The sequence below is a fragment of the Castor canadensis genome, chromosome 7 (assembly GCF_047511655.1).
Source record: "Castor canadensis chromosome 7, mCasCan1.hap1v2, whole genome shotgun sequence".
In the NCBI taxonomy this organism is placed as follows: Eukaryota; Metazoa; Chordata; class Mammalia; order Rodentia; family Castoridae; genus Castor; species Castor canadensis.
Genome location: NC_133392.1, coordinates 153,562,462 through 153,579,591, shown reverse-complemented (window position 1 = coordinate 153,579,591; position 17,130 = coordinate 153,562,462).

The window sequence follows — 17,130 nt, the reverse complement described above, 5'->3', positions numbered from 1 at the left end:
CTGCTGCTACTGTTGTGTGGCCTAGGTTTCCCAAGGCCGCAGGGGAAGCAGCTGCTGATTCAAGGGAAGGCTGTGGCAGGGAGAGTCCTCTGGAGGGTCTAAGCAGCCTGTTATTAATACAGGAAATGTCCTAGGTCCGCTGCTTTCAGGAGCTGGTGGCTTCAAAGAGGACCTTGGACCTGGATAGAGCTGTTCCTTGCCTCAGAAGCCATCAGTTGTGGTAGGGTCCAGGAGCCACACTGCTCTGGGCAGGTCACTAGCAGAGCCAGAGTTCTTCTTGGGCTTGAGGGGATTCAGTACCCTCTATTAGTGGAATTCTCAGAGGGGTCAAGGTGATAGAGTGGGGCCAGGAGCCTAGGAAGGTAGCAGGTTGTTCACCACATCCCTCTGTTGCAGGTTGTCCAGGAATGGCTAGAGAACTCAGGGGTCCTTGTCCTCCCTATAGTGTTCCTGTGAACATAGGACTCATCTCCATAGGTCCTCCTGCTCCTGGTCCTGAAGCAGAGGCTAGAAGTTCTCCTGCAAGGCCCCTGTCCCCTGCTCTCCACCTGCCCCCAGCTGGTCCATGCAGCTGATGTGCATGGTGTTGTGGAGCTCCCTGAGTGTCGTGTGCATGCCTGGGTGATCGTGCAGGGGAATGCACACTCTGCTCTGCAGCAGGAACACTCCCAGGCTGAAGCCATCTGTGGCACACACACACATGTAGATGACCCATGGCAGGTGGGGCGGCAGTAGCTGAGACATGGCAACCTGTGGGGAGATGCAGAGGACCATGCCATGGATCTGGGCCACCAGACTCCTCAACTCGCTCAGGTTCTCTGTAAAACTGGGTAGCATCAGCATTCCTCAGCCCCAGGCCATGCTATGGTGGGCATTTCTGTAGTCTTGCTGCCAAGGAAGGTGACACTGAACTGGCAGGTAACCTGGAAGATCAGGGGAGCAGGGCGTAACACCTGTAGCACACTGGTGCAGCTGTCTTTCCGGGGGAAGGCTTGGCCTGTGTGGGGCAGAAAGTTCATAGGAAGTCTCTACTTCCTTCTTAGTGTCACTGGGATGCTACTATGCCTCTGAAAATCATGCCTTTGTCCAAATGTAAGGTAGTACATTGGGTCAGCTGTAATATTATACTATTCTCAGTATTTTTTAAAAAAATTCTCCTTAATTGATCTTCAAAATCTGCATTATATACAGTAGAGTACTAAGCTGCCTTTAGATATTAAATGCCTACTTACATAAATTACAACATAAAAACACAAATCCAAATAATATTTAACTAAGAGCAGATTTTTTTGGCAGTAGTGGTGTTTGAACTCAGCACCTCATACTTGCTAGGCAAGTGCTCTACCACCTTAGTCACACACCTAGCCCTAACAGCAGATTCTAACAACAACCATATAGAGAGATACTGGTAACAGTAACTTACTCCATGTGGTCTGAACTGGGGTGAGAAGATCCTGTCACTTGGAAATTTCTCAGAAGCTCACTAGAGATGCATCAGTGGTGTGCCCCATCTTGTCCCACTGCTGGCTGTCAAAGTTCTGCCTTTTGGATAAACCCTGATACATTGCACTGCAGGTAAAAGGGACATCCCATTATGTGCTGGTGTCCCTGCTTTCCTCTCACTTACCAGGAACAGAGGATAACTGAAGGATATGATTGGGTGGATGTCTCCTAGGAAGATACTGAAGGAAGAACCATGCTGGTGGAGTGGCTCAGATGGTAGAGCCTCTGGCTAGCAATTGTGAGGTACTGATTTAAAAACAGTATAGCAACAAAGAGAATGAATGTAGAAAAGGAAAAAAACCCAACATTTCTTGAGCTCTTACTGTGCACATCATCTCCATTCCTCTGACCACCCTCATGGGCAGGCAAGTTGGCTCTTGCCTCAGTGACCCTGCCACACCACCAGCCTCTAAATCCAGAGCTGCTGTTCTTTAGGACAAAACATCCCAGAAAAGGTCACTCATTTAGCCGCAGAGAACCTATTATTAATCTTGTGGGGACATGTGAAATTCACCAGTGACCACTTTAGTCTCTCGTGACAGGAGAGGAGATCTGAATTCGCAAGGTATCTCATTGCTATGACCTAGCCCTTGAAAAGGATGTACCATTTTACTATGGACAAATATTCATAATATGTTATTTACCTATATGATTTACATTTCTCTAAGGGAATGTGGTTGTCTTTCCTGAACACAACTACTTTAGCTCAACTCACCAGGATGGCAGGCAGGGGTTGGTGAGGCCCAGAGCTCTGGCTAATACACAGTGTGGAGTCCCCTCCAGTGCAGAGTGGGAGAGGAACAATCCTTTCCCCTGCAGTGAAGCCTTTTGCTCACACAGCCAAAGACCCAGACCTGAAGTCCCTGGATCCACTTGTGAGGACTGGCCAGAGACTTGGCATCTGGTTCGTAGTGATAGAAAGGGCTGTGGTCCAGTGGCTGGCGCTCATTATCCACCTGACACTTCCCAGCCTTGTGTGTGCATCTGGTGGAAGTTATCAGCATGGATTCACTTTCATCAACCCCTATCAAAATGGAGGCAGGAAGTTATGAAGGTGGAGCCCTAAGCATATGGTCCACATTTGAAAGGCATTCTTCAAAACCACAGGATTCCAGGTGAGCTCCTTGCACAAAGGTGTTAACCTAGCAACAGCTGTCTTCCCCATGGCTGATGCCAACTCCTTGCACAAGCCCTGTGACCAATTGTCTTTCTTTCAAAATAGCTCATGAGGGCTTCTTTTTCCTAAAACACATCCCACTTCAACCTTGGATATACATGTGGAGTGATATATAGTAAGCATATTCCAGAATGCAGTTCACTGTACCTTATAAGCCAACTTGACTTTGGAGAGTGAGTCTCAGATGCACATTTTTGGCCAACCATCTTTTGTGTAGGAATCAAAAGAACAGGCAAAATGGGAAGTAAGGAAAACAGAAGTAGAGTGTGGGAGGGATGCTCAAAATGCCTCATTTCATTGGATGCTGTGAAGTCCTGGGGCCACCCCTCATTGAGCAGACAATGATTTCTGTGGTTTACACTGACACCAGATGAAGTGATCCTGGAGGATACCAGGTGATTTCAACTGAGGTTCTCTTTATTTCTGACCATTTCTTTATAACCATCCACACAGGTGTAATGCTCTGGGGTACCACTTAAACAGGATTCTACCTCTGGAAACTCTTTGCTGTTTCTTTTTTTTTTTGGATTCTTATTTCTGAATTTATATAAGACACTTATCCCCAAATGCCTTACCAAGTCCCCAGGTGAACATTGCCACCTGCAAATAACCCCTAGGTCCCCAGTAGGAAGCACCTACACTCAAGGTTTCTATTCCCAAGTGCCCAAAAGAAAGTGTTCAAAGTCTGCACTAACTAGACAGAGCTAACACATAACACTGATTCGGTCCCCATTTGAGCAGTGCCTGGTTGCCATAGAGAGGACAACAGGGAATTGTACTGAACCACACTGTGCTGGGACGTTTTTATGGCTTCACAATCATGGTCAGCTCATCCCCAAACTGGCCCGGTCTCCTCTGGTGGTGGGCCCTTGGAGCACTACAGACCTTCAAAGGGGTGGGGTACATCTCTTGTCTTAAATGGCACATCTGATGGTATGACACGGCAGATTCTCTAGGTCAGCCACAGACATAGTGTTCCTTAAGTACTTGACTGTAGTGAACTGGTAGTGAGGGCTCAGGGAAGCAGAAAGGCAGTGAACTGGGGGGGTCACGAATACCATAGTCCTCCAAGTCCATGGTCAGCAGGGTGCCTGAAACTCTCTCTACCAGAAGTCAGAGGGGCTCAGGGCTAAAATGGGTTTACTCAGAGCAAAACAGATTCAGACATTTTACCTGGTGGACTCTCCAACACTGGGACAGATGCTTTGAGTCTGATTCTGCAAGCCGACAGTCAGTCATTGAGAGGGTCTGCAAGAGAGATCTCTGGCACATACAGAGAGACCAAATAGTCAGATGTTGGAATTAGTGTACAGGAGGGTGTGGGGAACAGGGAATGACCTTAAGGTGGAATGCAACTCACTCGCCTTAGATCTGCTCCCCCACAGCCGGCACAGGGCATGGAGGTCCTTCCCAGTCATCTACTCTACCAGAGCCTTCTGCCTTCACATGGTGATTATGGATGTGAGACCTGGCTTCATGACTGATTGGAAGAAGACAGACACTGGTCTTCTGTTGTCTTCATCTCTGTGAAATGCCAGTGTTGGCAAGCAATGGTGCCCAAGCAATTTACTGTGATGAGGCAGGGCCTCCTTGGGTCTGCAGGGCAAGCTCTCCATCCTCCTCACCTGAGCACCTGGTCCAAGTGGCCTTCCAGGAAGGAGACCGAGTCCAGGGAAAGCTCCTGCAAGTGGGCCAGGTTGAGAAACTAAGAGGTGAATTGGGCAACCAGTTGCTCCTCTGGAGACCTGAGGCTGGCACATGGATGTAGGAGAAAAGTAGTTTGGGAACATTTCTCATCTGGCCTAGGAAAGGAGCAAAGGCAGCCAGCATGGAGAGCTGCCAGGGGCAGAGCACTTGCACTTTCTGCAAATTCAGCACTTGGAATGAATTTCCACCTCCTGTGGATGAAACAGGAGCCTCAACAAGTATCCAACGTTTTACATATTTAGTTTTTTTTTGCTTTTTTGCTAGGGATCATTGCATTGTTGCCCAAGTTCCTTCTTTCTCTGACCCACTTTTCTACACCTCCAACTCCTTCACCCAACCCGATACCCTCTTCTGAGAAGGCAAGTACAGCCTTCTCAGCCATCTACACCTCCATCTTAAGCATCTGAACACCCCTGAAGTCCTGTCCCATATGGGCCCAGCAATGCCGTGGTGGAATTCTCTATTCCTCCCGGCTAGTGCCATCTGAAGCCTCTGGTCTACCCTCAGTGCTCAACTGTTCCTGCCCACAGTTGTACCTCCCTGGATGCCCAGGGCCCTTCCTTCTAGGCTACATGGGTTGTACTCACTTGGGATAAACTTGCTGGCCAAGCAGCACATCCAGCCCTTCCAGTTTGACCTGTGAGGTCTACAGATCTTGTGTCTCCATCAAGGCCCCCAGGGGCCTTGGGAAGTTCCAGGCCTGCACCATGTCCTCCACAATTATGATCTGCAAAGGCCTCCATGAACAGAGGGAAGAGCTCCATGGGCAGTGTCTCCAGAGGAGAGGTGACCAGGCCTTCTTTCTCTGCAGGTTCTGACCTGCCAGCTGCAGGAGGGTGGGTGGGGCCTTCATGCTCATTCTGAAGGTTCTTTAGGGAAAGGAGCCTGGGGAGCATCAGGAAGAGGTAGCCTCTCAACCCACCCCTATGGAACAAACTCCATGTTCTAAGCCTCTCAGTTGCTGGAATTAATGGCGGGCCAAATGCTTCAGCCTCTCTGTTTTCCAAACCTGCAAATGAAGAAACATTGCACCTGTTTCCCACTAAGTATTGGAGGCACTAATTTATTACTCCCAATTGGATTGAGGATTTGGAGCTAAGGACCTTAGTTTATCTGCCCAAGGTCACAAGGCTTGCAAACATTTTTCTGAGATATTCCTTCACTCACATGCCCCTCCATCTCTCTCACTGTCTTAAGGGACTATTTTGCACTACTGCCATTCCCACCCACACAGCCAGATCACAATCCACCTACCACAGTTGTTCCCTGTGGACCATGATGAAGAAATGAAGATAGACCACTTTTCCAGGTCCATCTGCGACCTTGTGCCCAGCCTCTTCACCAGGGGCATGCCCTGTCTGCCCCTAGTGCTGCTCCACTGGACATGGTGGCCACCAGGGGCACCAAGTCTCAATGCTTTGGGCTTTACTTCTTCTGATGGACAGTGGTGGGATGGAGCAGAGAGACACTGAAAAGTCCAGGGAGGAGGGTGGAGAGTCACAGAGGAACAAACAATCATCCTTATTGTTCTCTTCTAATCTGCTAGCTGCTTAGGGTCCTAGTGAGCTATGTAGCCTGGGCAGGGACCTAACATTCCTTGGCTCCCCATTCAGCAGATTCTAGTGATGTGTTAGTGCCAGGCTCTCAAGGTCTGGGTATCATGTGATTGAACTGTGTGTAGGCAAATCCTGACACTGCCAGCTAAAGTCCCTACTGTCTTCTGCTATGTGCTTATTATGTGTCTGGCATAGTCCCAAGTCATACAGTGTTCTTTAAGTCTGAGACACTGCTATGTTTCCTTCTACATTTTGTGTGCAGTCTACAGTCCTCCGCTCTACCAGCTGAGCTATCGAAGGGTGCTCCCTTCTACATTTTGAATGACAATTAAATTACAAGAGCTGTAGATGATGGTGGCTACATTGCAAAAATCAAAGACTAAAGGAAAGGAATTCCTGTTCTCCCTTCAATCTTTGTCTCCCTGGTTACTAGCTATTTCTATCCTAAACAAATGTGAAAAAATTTAAAAAGCTACTGTGAAAGTCATGTAACAGTATTATAGAGCACTTGGGTGTTAGAGAAGAGAACAGACCCTTTGAGATGTAGGTCCCCATGTGTACCTGTTCACATCCGGGAACTTAACACCATGCTGGGCTATGGAGAAGAAATAAATCAGAACACAACTCTGCTTTAAAATTGTTGTATGGAATGTGAGTAATCTTTGAGTACAAAGGAATATCAAACTTATAAAATCATAAAGCCACAAATTTTATGATCAATCATTTTAGGGCCACCCAAAACACTAAAGTGTGAAGAGATAAATTTCCAATTAGATGTTCTTTCTTTTTAAGTGTTGCATTAAGAATATTTGTAAGGGGATTAAGAATTCAGCTCAGTGGTAAATCGAGTGCCTGGCAAACATAAGGTCCTGAATTTTGACCCCAGCACTGAAGAAAAGAACAAAGAAAACAAGAAATGGCAAGGGATTGGGAATTTAGCTCAGTGGTGGGATACTTTAATAGCATCTACAAGGCTGCAGGGTCTAACTCCAGCAGACAAAAAAAAAAAAAATCCCATAAAGTAAGGGAGAAATCAAAGTGATTAGGATGAGAGCCAGCACTGAATTTTGAGGCTACACAAAAAGGAAATTCCCTCATGGCATCTTGGTTGCCTGCCACCATTTGAGATTGATTGATGGTAGGTAGGATGGGGTGTCCTCATCCCAACCAGGTGTGTATGAGGTTGGCAGGAGCTCAGGCCTCCCAGCAGGCCAGGCAGTGACCCTTGCTCAGCCTTCTGGATGTTTCCTCAATAATTTTGATTTATCTGTCTAATCATATCTCACCTTTCTTTTTTTTTTTTCTGGCTGCCAGCTATTCTCTAACCTTCCTATCTAACTTGACTAACTGGCCAGGTTAGCAAATGAACACTGCCATAGTAGTTGACCTCCAACCCCAAAGTGAAATCTAAAAACCCAGGCAGTGTTTGTTATGTGAGAATTTTTACCCAGGTTAGAGGCAGGCCTAGGGCTGACATAAGCCAAAGGCTTTCTTCCCTTTCCCTGCACATTCCAGTAGTGCAAGAGAGATTGCTCCAGGGTCCAAAGCCAGGCATACATAGGTTGCCTGTCTCCAGCTCTGTCTGGTGGTGCTATGAGCACTGGCTATAGGCCACCTGAGGTGGCTGGTAGGCAGAGGCAGGAATAGGATGAACTCCTAGGTGAGAAAAGTGGGCTTTTCATACTTTAGACCATCACCTTTCAACTATTAGATTGGAATCAGAATGTACTATGTGATTCAATTCCTGAACCAAAGCACAGTTAACCCTAGTTGGTTTTTAGCTTTCTCCAGGGACAGTGAATTAGATATCCATCTTTTTTTCTTTATACTTCTGGATGGAACTCAGTGCCACTAGCTTGGTGAGCGCTCTACCACCTGAGCCTCACTCAGGCCAGATATCTACTTTTAAAAGGAAAGACTGAAAGATGGGGTAAAAATCAAGGACTCACCCATCGATTCTCTTCACCTGATGATAGAGTTCTATCATATGTGACCTGTTATAGTTCTTAGTGTGAAATAATTGTTTTATCTGACCTTGACATTAGGAACAAAAATAAAGCTGAAAATATCATTGCAGGAAGATTTTGGCCACATCAAAATTACACAAATTTTCCAGAGTTAAGTCAGCTTTATGAAGATACTGCTGTCCTTCTCAAAGAAAACAATAGCTATCTTGATGTACCGAAAGCACACTGGGTGCTATGTTGGGTGGTAGCAGGTCGTGGGCCTTCGGGGAGGCTCAGGAGCAGGGCTGAGGGTGAGGTGGGTGCCAAGGCCACTTTGAAGAGAATCAGAACAAAATGACTCTGAGAGGTCTGTGCCGTTTGGCTGGGTGATCTTAATGCGACCCTGTGAAAGACCCAGGGTGGTGTAAAACTCATGGGCTTTCTTGAGGGTCCAAGGGATCAGGAATGGAACACTTTGTCTTCATGGATGAAGAAACTGGGATTTGTGTACAGGACAACAAATTCTGTTAATCCCATACTGAGTTTGGGGCAGGAAGGGAGATGTAGACTGTGGCTCCCCAGGAGGTCTAGGGAGTTTCATATTTCATCGGCTCAGCTAACTGGCCTTGAGAAGCTGAAGTCAAAGAATGGGTGCTGGGGCTCATGGCAGGGAGCTGTCTTGACTTTCAGACCAGGGGAGTCAGACATTTCAAAGTCTGAAAGCCACTGAGGGTGCAAGCTGTGGCCCCTCCTGAGTTGGGAGGGTGCCCACTCAGGGGAAAGGCCTACGTCCTGCCATCAGTGCCTACAGCCATGATGTGAAAGAGGAACTGGGGGGGGGGGGTATTTCACATGCAGTATCCAGCCTTAAAAAAGACTTCATGTATTCTGGAGTGTGCGCTCAGGTCCCCAAATACACAACAGTCCTTGTTCCACACTCTGATTCTGGTGTAAAATGTTGCAGAGAATATTTTTCAGCTGCCCTTTGCTTTTTCTTGCAGTGATGGGAATGGAACCCACAGCCTCATGTATTTGGCTCGATCACTGAGCGATAACTTCAGATGTATCCTTGGTCAGTAGTGCTTAAGACAGGCTTTGTCTATGTAAACCACAGTGGACGAAACTCAGAACAGGGAAGGGAATTAGATATAGCTGGGGGCCAAGGATCTGCTCACTAATTTAGTCCACTTTAGTGGTGATTATTTCCTCTTGCATGACCCTCACATTACCAAGTGTGAGGCAGGGAAGTGCCCCTGACAGTCTGGGGTCATAGCTCTGTGGTAGATCAGTGGTCTTGTCTGCACAAGACCTATGGCTAATAAAGATACTATTTGTTTAGATGGACAAAGCGCTTGGCTAACTCCAGATTTTTAAAAAAATGAATCCAGACCAAGCTTGGCAGTGAACACCTGCAGTCCCAGGTAATTGTGAGGGGTGGGTAGATCACCTGTGTTCCATCCTCAGACTGCAAAAACAAATAGGAATTTCATAATAGACGGTCATCGATCCTGGTCTTCCACTTGATTGATTTGAAGCTAAATCTTACAAGCACAGAAAGGTTTTCATTATATTAGGATGTTCCACATATGAAAAAAAAAACTTGAAGTACTTTGGGCTGTGGTGTAGCTCTCTGGTATGGCAAGGGCTTAGCATAGGAGTTGTCCTTGATTTGATCCTCAGCACTAAACAAACAACAAACAAAAAGTTTGTGGTATTTTATATTTCAAGGAAAAATTAGCTACATAAATCTCTCATATAATCTGTGGTAGAACTATACTGATCGCTACACTGCTCTATTAAAACTGAGGATTTCTCTCCTGTTGCCTAAACACAGCACAGCTGTAGGACACAGGCCCTCCCCACAGGTTCTCAGCCTGGACCACAGCTCACAAGGATCCTGCAGAGCCAACCCCAGTTCTAAAAACTACAGCAGGAGAACACCATCCCCCAAAAAGTCAGGGGAGCCCATGGTGTTTTAACGTGTGGAACCCTTGCTGCAGTGGATGATGGGTAAGGGGAATAAACCTCTTCAGTCTCTCTTTCTACAGACCAGAAAAGATAATTCACATTAAAAATCATCCAGGAAACACCACCCTGTGGGGGTATGTGTGCATACCTGCATTTTCTTTGAGCCAGGGTCTCCCTACTTTGCCCATGCTAGCCTTGAGCTTTCTCTCCTCCTGTCAAAAATGAGACACAGCAAATATTCAGACACATTTAAATAAATGTGTAAATAGTTAAGTGACAATTAAGTTTCACATCATTAAGTTTCTGAAAAGGGAGTCCTGCAGGATCTTATCTCTGTTGTTTCATTCTGTTTTCTTTTGGCAGTCTTGGGCTTGAACTCAGAGATTCACAATAGTTAGGCAGAGGCTCTACCACTTCTACCAGGCTCCCAGCATTTTTTGCTCTAGTTATATTTTAGATAGGGCGTTTTATTTTTTACTGTGGGCTCCTCAAATGGGCATCCTTCAGATTTCCTCCTCCAGATTTCCTCCTCAGCATAGCTGGGATTACAGGCCTGCTTCTTGCCTAGACCATCATTTTCATTCTATCTGAAAATGTAGGAAATGCAGCAAGTAGACATGCTATTGTATTGCACTAGGAGGAGAAGGCTTTTTCTTTCTTGCAGTGCTGGGGATGGAACTCAGGGCCTCCAGCATGCTGGGCAAGTGCTCTGCCACTAGCCACAACTCAGCTGGGCATCTCATTTGCATGACTGGAAATCTTTAAGAGCAGTATAACTATGGAATCTCTTTTCTTTTCTATCCTTAATCCTTTCTAAAAAGTAACCAAAGATACACACCTAATATCTTGTATGCCTAAGGCTTGGGAGTATGAGCCTGAATCCTTTAATTCCTAAAGAGGAACCAGGAATAATCTGATGGGGACCAGCTTCAGTGGCTCTATCTCCCCATCCTACCTCAGACAGGAAGAACGCTGCAATCAAAGACCTGATTTGTTTACTCGTTTTCTTGTTGTGGTTGTTTGTTCGTATTAGGGATGAAGACATAGTCACCTACCTGTCATCATGCCCTCTAGTACTTGAGCCACACCCCAGTCTCTGTTTCTTTTTGAGATGGGGTTCTCTATGTTTCCTAGGCTGCTATGGAGAGTCTGGGGCTCAAGTGATCCTCCTGCCCCAAACGCCAGAATTCTGGGACTCCAGGCCTCAGCTACTGTGCCTCTTCTCGGCTCTTGGTCTCTCTCCCTCATTTCATCTCTCCCTTCTTCCTTCCCTCCCTTCCTGCCTCCTTCCTTGCTTCCTTTTCTTTCTTTCTCAACAGTATCTCACTGTCTCACAAGCTAGCCCAGGAAAGTCTTATCTCATTGTCCTCCTGCCTCAACCTCCTATTTGCAGGAATTACAGGCAGGGCAAAGCCACCATGCCCTGCTTTCCTCAGTGTCTTTATCTTTGTTATTTTTGGTGGAAATGGGCTTTGAAATCAGTTCCTCTAGCCTGGTGTTTCTTGCTGTATAGGGTTTCACTCATAGGAAGACTTATTCTATTTTTGATTAAATGAAGTTTTATCTGATTCTAGATTGGGAAATAGAGCCAAGCAAGATGTTAAGATTTGTTTTTGAATTGAAAAATCTCTTTATGAATCGGGAGACACCAGAAGGAAAGAGGTTCAGTATTAGGAAACCAAATCTGTCAGAGCAAGTATTTTGAGGATGGAAACAGGAAAACAAAGCAAATTATTAGACTGGTTGTAACTACTAGCCTTTGGTGTTTGTTTGTTGTTTAGAGATGGTTCTTGCCAAGCTTGATATGGTGGCCCTGGCCTGTTATCACAGCTATTCAGGAACTTGAGGCAGGAGGATTAGGAGTTTGAAGCTAGCCTGCAGGCATGCCTCAAGGGTAGAGCATTTGTCTAGCATGAAGGAGGTTCTGGGTTCGATCCTCTGTGGGAGTCAGGGGAGAAAGAGAGAGATCTGGCCTTGTTTCATAACCTGATCTTGAGCTATTGATCCTCTGGCTTCAGATTCTGCAGTAGCTGGGGATGAACACAGTGGGGGCACAACCACACCAGTTCAAAGTTTCCTTTTCCTCCATCACCTTCTTAGAAAGTTCAAGTTCCACAATCAGCAGTAGATGGCTGGATATGATTGGTGTGTGGGCTTAGATTTTTTCAGTGTAGAGTGTTTAGAAGAAGTGGCCCAAGTTGAATTTGGTGTCTGTTTGCAATTTAAGCATAGTTCAGATGACTTTTCAGGCCTCAATTCTGTTGCTATGGAATTTTTTTTTTTTGACGGCACTTGGGTTTGAACTCAGGGCCTTACACTTGCAAGGCAGGCACTTTTACAGCTTGAGTGACTCCACTATCCCTATTTTTATAATAAATTTTTTGAGATAGGGTCTACTGAACTATTTGCCTGTAGCTGGATTCAAATTAAGATCCTCTTGATCTCTGCCTCCCGAGTAGCTAGGATTACAGGCGTGAGCCACTGTGCCCTGCTTGCTATAGAATTTTTAATCCCATTCTCTATTTTCCTTTTGCAATGTGTCACAGAAGGATTGTGGTAAGACTCATAAAGAGATATAATTGACCAAAGAGCCAATGCTGTCTTGATTATTTGATAACAGTCTCTCCAAAATCATCACTTAAACTTCATCACAGCTGGAAACAGTTAAGGGGGATGACATCCTCTTCTCTGAGAACACTGCTCTACTGTGTGGAGGTAAGCTCTTCCTTTTCTTCATAAACTTCCCTATTCTTATAGCCTTTGCTATTACTTCCACCATGTTTTTGACTTGTGGGAAATCTTTTCTCATGGGAACACAGAAATGAGGAACATAAGATAAAACTCTAGGGAAAACTCAGGAGGCTGAATCAGGAGGATCTCAAGGTGAAGCTATCAGCAGTCCAGGGTATGACTTTGTCTCAAAACAAACTTCAATTAACATTCATGACATTTTAATTAGATTGCTGGACAATTTCATTAATGTATCTTTTCTCATGATAAATAAGGAATTTTAAAACATGGATATCTTGGGGCAGGAGGGAAGATCAGGCTTCAATGATAGCAGATCATGTCAAAATAGGCTTTAGAAAATCTGGAGCAAATAGAACGAACAGGTAATGACATTGGTTTTTTCTTTTCTCAGTCATTGTCTTCTGAATTCGAAGAATTCAAGAAAACCAAGAGTGAACATAACGATAGGAAGTTTATTTAAGCAAAAGTGATAAAAGCGCCCAAAGAGAGATGCCACTGGGGTGGCAGTGTCTAGGGTTTTTATCCACATGGTTCTGGGTTTTCCTCAAGTTTTATGCTAATTAGACGTGGGAAATACAGTATGCCTATTGGTCGAGCATCCTTAATGTTAATAGGGTGTGAGTAGCTATCCAAGCAGACTGCAGTCCATGGTAGTGCTCATTCATGTCCGTCCTCCCTGCCCTCCCTCTTCCCAATTAAGTCACTGGGAGGCTGGACAAGATGTTTTTCCCAGATAAATTAGCCATTGAGTCTGCTTCATGTACTGCTGTCGGTTTAGGTCACATGGACGACTCTCAGTGCTCTCCTTCTCCCAGTGGACTTCTGCAGGGGCCCCCTTTGTCCTCTCTGTCCTGCCTACTGTTAGCTATCTGACTAGCCTAAATGTTCATTTGCATACAAATTAAATCTGGGTGTGAGGACCCAAGTGTTTTTAATTACTGAGTGTATTTTGTTGTGCATTTGCAATATTTCTTTAAGATCACATTGAGCCTATGTGAGAAGGAAATGTGAGATCTCTGTGGTAAAGTTGTGCTATGAAAGAGAAAAAAAAAAAGACATAGAGGCAAAGGAAGAAGTTTTATTTTTACTTCATTTGCTTTTCTCTTTTCCCCCATAGTGGAGTTTGAACTCAGAGTTTCATGCTTTCTAGACAGGTGATCTACCACTTGGGGCCGCTCTACCAGCCCTGTTTTTGTTCTGGGTATTTTTTTAGATAGGGTATCTTTTACTATTTGCTAGATTAGTTTCAAACTGCTATCTACCTGATCTCTGCCTCCTAGGTGGCTAGTAAGGATTATAAGTGTGAGCCACCAGTGCCTGCCTGCATCTTCTTCTAAATAGAAGATTGCAGAGAGCCTCTTTATACTGATGAAAATAACCTAACAGAAGGGGAAATGGAGGGTTCAGTACAGATGGAGCTGAGAACAAGGAGAAAACTTTGAGAAGTCAAAGAGAAGCTTCAGTGGGTCAAGATCCTTAGGGCCACAGGTTCAGTAACAGCAACAAATCATAAGAAGCTAGATGTCCACAAACAGACACAGCGCTCACCTGAGTCCTCAGCTATGGGATGTTCTGTGCCAGCCAATGAGAATGAGGACAGACCTTCAATCCTTCCACTTCTGTGGGAAAAGCACCATGACTCATTCCACAGTAAGACACCCTTTCTAGAAGGGTAGATGACACCAGAGGCCTCCATGTGTATGAACAAATGGAGAGGAAGTCAGAAAGGTCTGGAATGAAGCAACTAACCCAAACCCTCTAGAGAGGGGCCTGGGATGCCGGGAAGGTAAGGGAAGGCGTTGCTCTGCGTGTGTTGTGGGACAGTTTGACAGTGACGATGTCCTGAATTTCTGGGGAAAATGTATGGAAATAAGTGAGGTTCAGCTCATGAGCCCTTATGAAGGCTGGACGTTGACACACAGGCAGTGAGAGCAGCAGCCTGAGTGCTGTGTCTTCCACGTTACTTTTAGCCAGCTGTGTTCTTCTTTCCCAGTTGGCTTTTTAGTGGCTGTCACTGAGGGTAGAGGTTCCATGTGACCTGCAGGTGATGAGCACTTCGTACTAATTCCCAGGTGCCATCCTCAGATGTGGGAACCCAGGGTGATGGGGACACAGTCTTTTCCCTGTCATGGGCAGTTCTTCTAACAGGCAAGACTTTGTAAAACAAGTCACAGCCTTGCTGTCCAATATAGCACTGGAGAACCTGCATGGTTATGGCTGCTTCCCTCCCTGCCAGCATTTGGCATGCACCAAGACTTCCTTTATTAGGTGAATGAACAACTGAACCCTGGTTCAGCCAGAGGATAGAAAATCATCAAGCCAAGAAAAGACAGGGGGATCCTAAATGCAAATTACCAAGTGAAAGAAGGCAATCTGAGAGGCCACTTTAGTCTGCAATCTCACAACCATTGAGACATCATAAACCTCAGTGATTGGCAGATTTTGGTGGGGTGGAGGGGTGAACAGCTAGAGCACAGGGGAATTTCAGGGCACGAGACCTTTCTGTATGATATTGTACCATGAGAGCATTCATTCCATGCTGTTCAAAACTCACTGAAGGAGCTCCAAGGTCATCCATATATGACTTGTAAAGATGTGCCTTTGAGGTCTATGAATGGTAGCATTTCAACCCTTCTGGAAGAGTTGCTGCTCCTGGGAGAGGCTGTGCCGGGGATGGGAACTGTGGAGCTTCTGCCCAATTATCCTGTGATTCTAAAACTGCTTGGGAAAAAATAACCAGCTTCAGCTGGAGATATGGCTCAAAGCTCTGGGTTCAAACCCAGTGTCAAACACACACACATACACACACACACACACACACACACGTATACACACATACACACACATGCACACACACGTACACACACACTCAGAGTCTGTGTTAATAAATAAGCTTAGCAATTCAAGCTCTAACATTTTATTCTTGTATTTATTAAATAACATTCTCATTCGTTGCTGCTTAATGTCACACAGATTCATTTCTTAGTTGTTGATCATTGTTCTCTTTTTATGAAGGGGTGTGGTAGGGATGGGACCCAGGAACTCAGGCAAACTAGAAAAGCTCAAAACCACTGAGCTACTTCCCCAGAGCAAGTCTCATTGGCTCTGAGCCAGCAAAGGAAGTTAAACATGACTTTAACACCCTACTGCATACTTTGAAAGTTCTAAATTTCCTTTATAATTTTCAAAGCAATTCATATCTTTATTATCTCTAAACATCACAACGTAAGAGTCTTTAATCCCATTTTCTGCATGGCAAGCAGGAAATGTTTCTCCCTTTAACCCCTGTGCAACCTTGCTTTATCCTTTTATACTTAAATTCTTGTTTAAACTTCAACCAAAACCACAACACAAATGCTGATCACTAAAAGTGAATCCAGGTGCTTCTTATTTGTTTCCTGTACAGGGCTTCCCCTTTGCTATGCAGAAGCTCTACCACATCAGCCACAAGCCCATGAGTCCACTTGTTCCCTCACTGTCCACCCCAGGTGCCTGCTACATCTGTCCCCTTTGATGAATCTTGATTCAATGTAGGCCCCATGTGGAGGCTGAGTCCCATTCTCTGCCTAATTACCTACTTTCCTCCTTGTGAATAGGAATGGAGAGAAAATGGAAGCATGGGGTAGTCATGAAGGATAAAGAGGGGAAATTTCCCTCTCCTTCTGTCCCCATGCCTGGAATTGAACTCAGGGCAACCCTAAGCCAAATGAAGCATACCCCCAGGCCATTCAGGATATTTAAATTTTGATTTTGAGATTAGTTTTTCTGCCTCTTCCTGATGCTTCCCAGGCTCCTTTCCCGACAGAGCCAACAGGATAAGCAACAAGGCCCCACCCACCCTCCTGCAGCTGGCAGAATAGAGTTTGCTGAGGAATGAGGCCCTGGACATCTCTGCTCTGGAGACACTGCCCAGGGAGCTCTTCCCTCCTCTCTTCATGGAGGCCTTAGCAAGGAGATACACTGAGATCATAAAGACCATGGTGTAGGCCTGGCCCTTCCCCTGTCTTCCCTTGGGTGTCCTGATGAAGATATAAGATCTGTAGGCCTCACATGTCACACTGGAGCTGCAAGATGTGCTGTTTGGCCAGCAGGATCGCCCAGGTCAGTGAAACCCAGGTAGCCTGAAAGGAAGGACCCTGGGAATCCAGGGAGATACAGCTGTGGACAGGGAGAGTTGAGCACTAAGGGTAGACCAGAGACTTCTGATGGCACCAGTCAGGAGGAATAGAGAGCACCAGGTCATTGCTTGGACCCTATGGGACAGGACTTCAAGGGTATACAAAATGCTTAGGATGGCTGCATGGATGGCTGAGGAGGCTGTACCTGCCTCTTCCCATAGAAGCCAGAAGAGGGGATCAGGTTTTGTGAAGGAGTTGGGGGTGTAGAAAAGTGAGACAGAGAAAGAAGGGATCAGCAGCTGTAGAGGAAGTGGTGTAAAAGCACAGGGAAGGCCCAATATCTTGGAGAACACATGCATTCCTTGCCACTCCAGAGGCTGAGTCAGGAGTATTGTAAGTTTAAG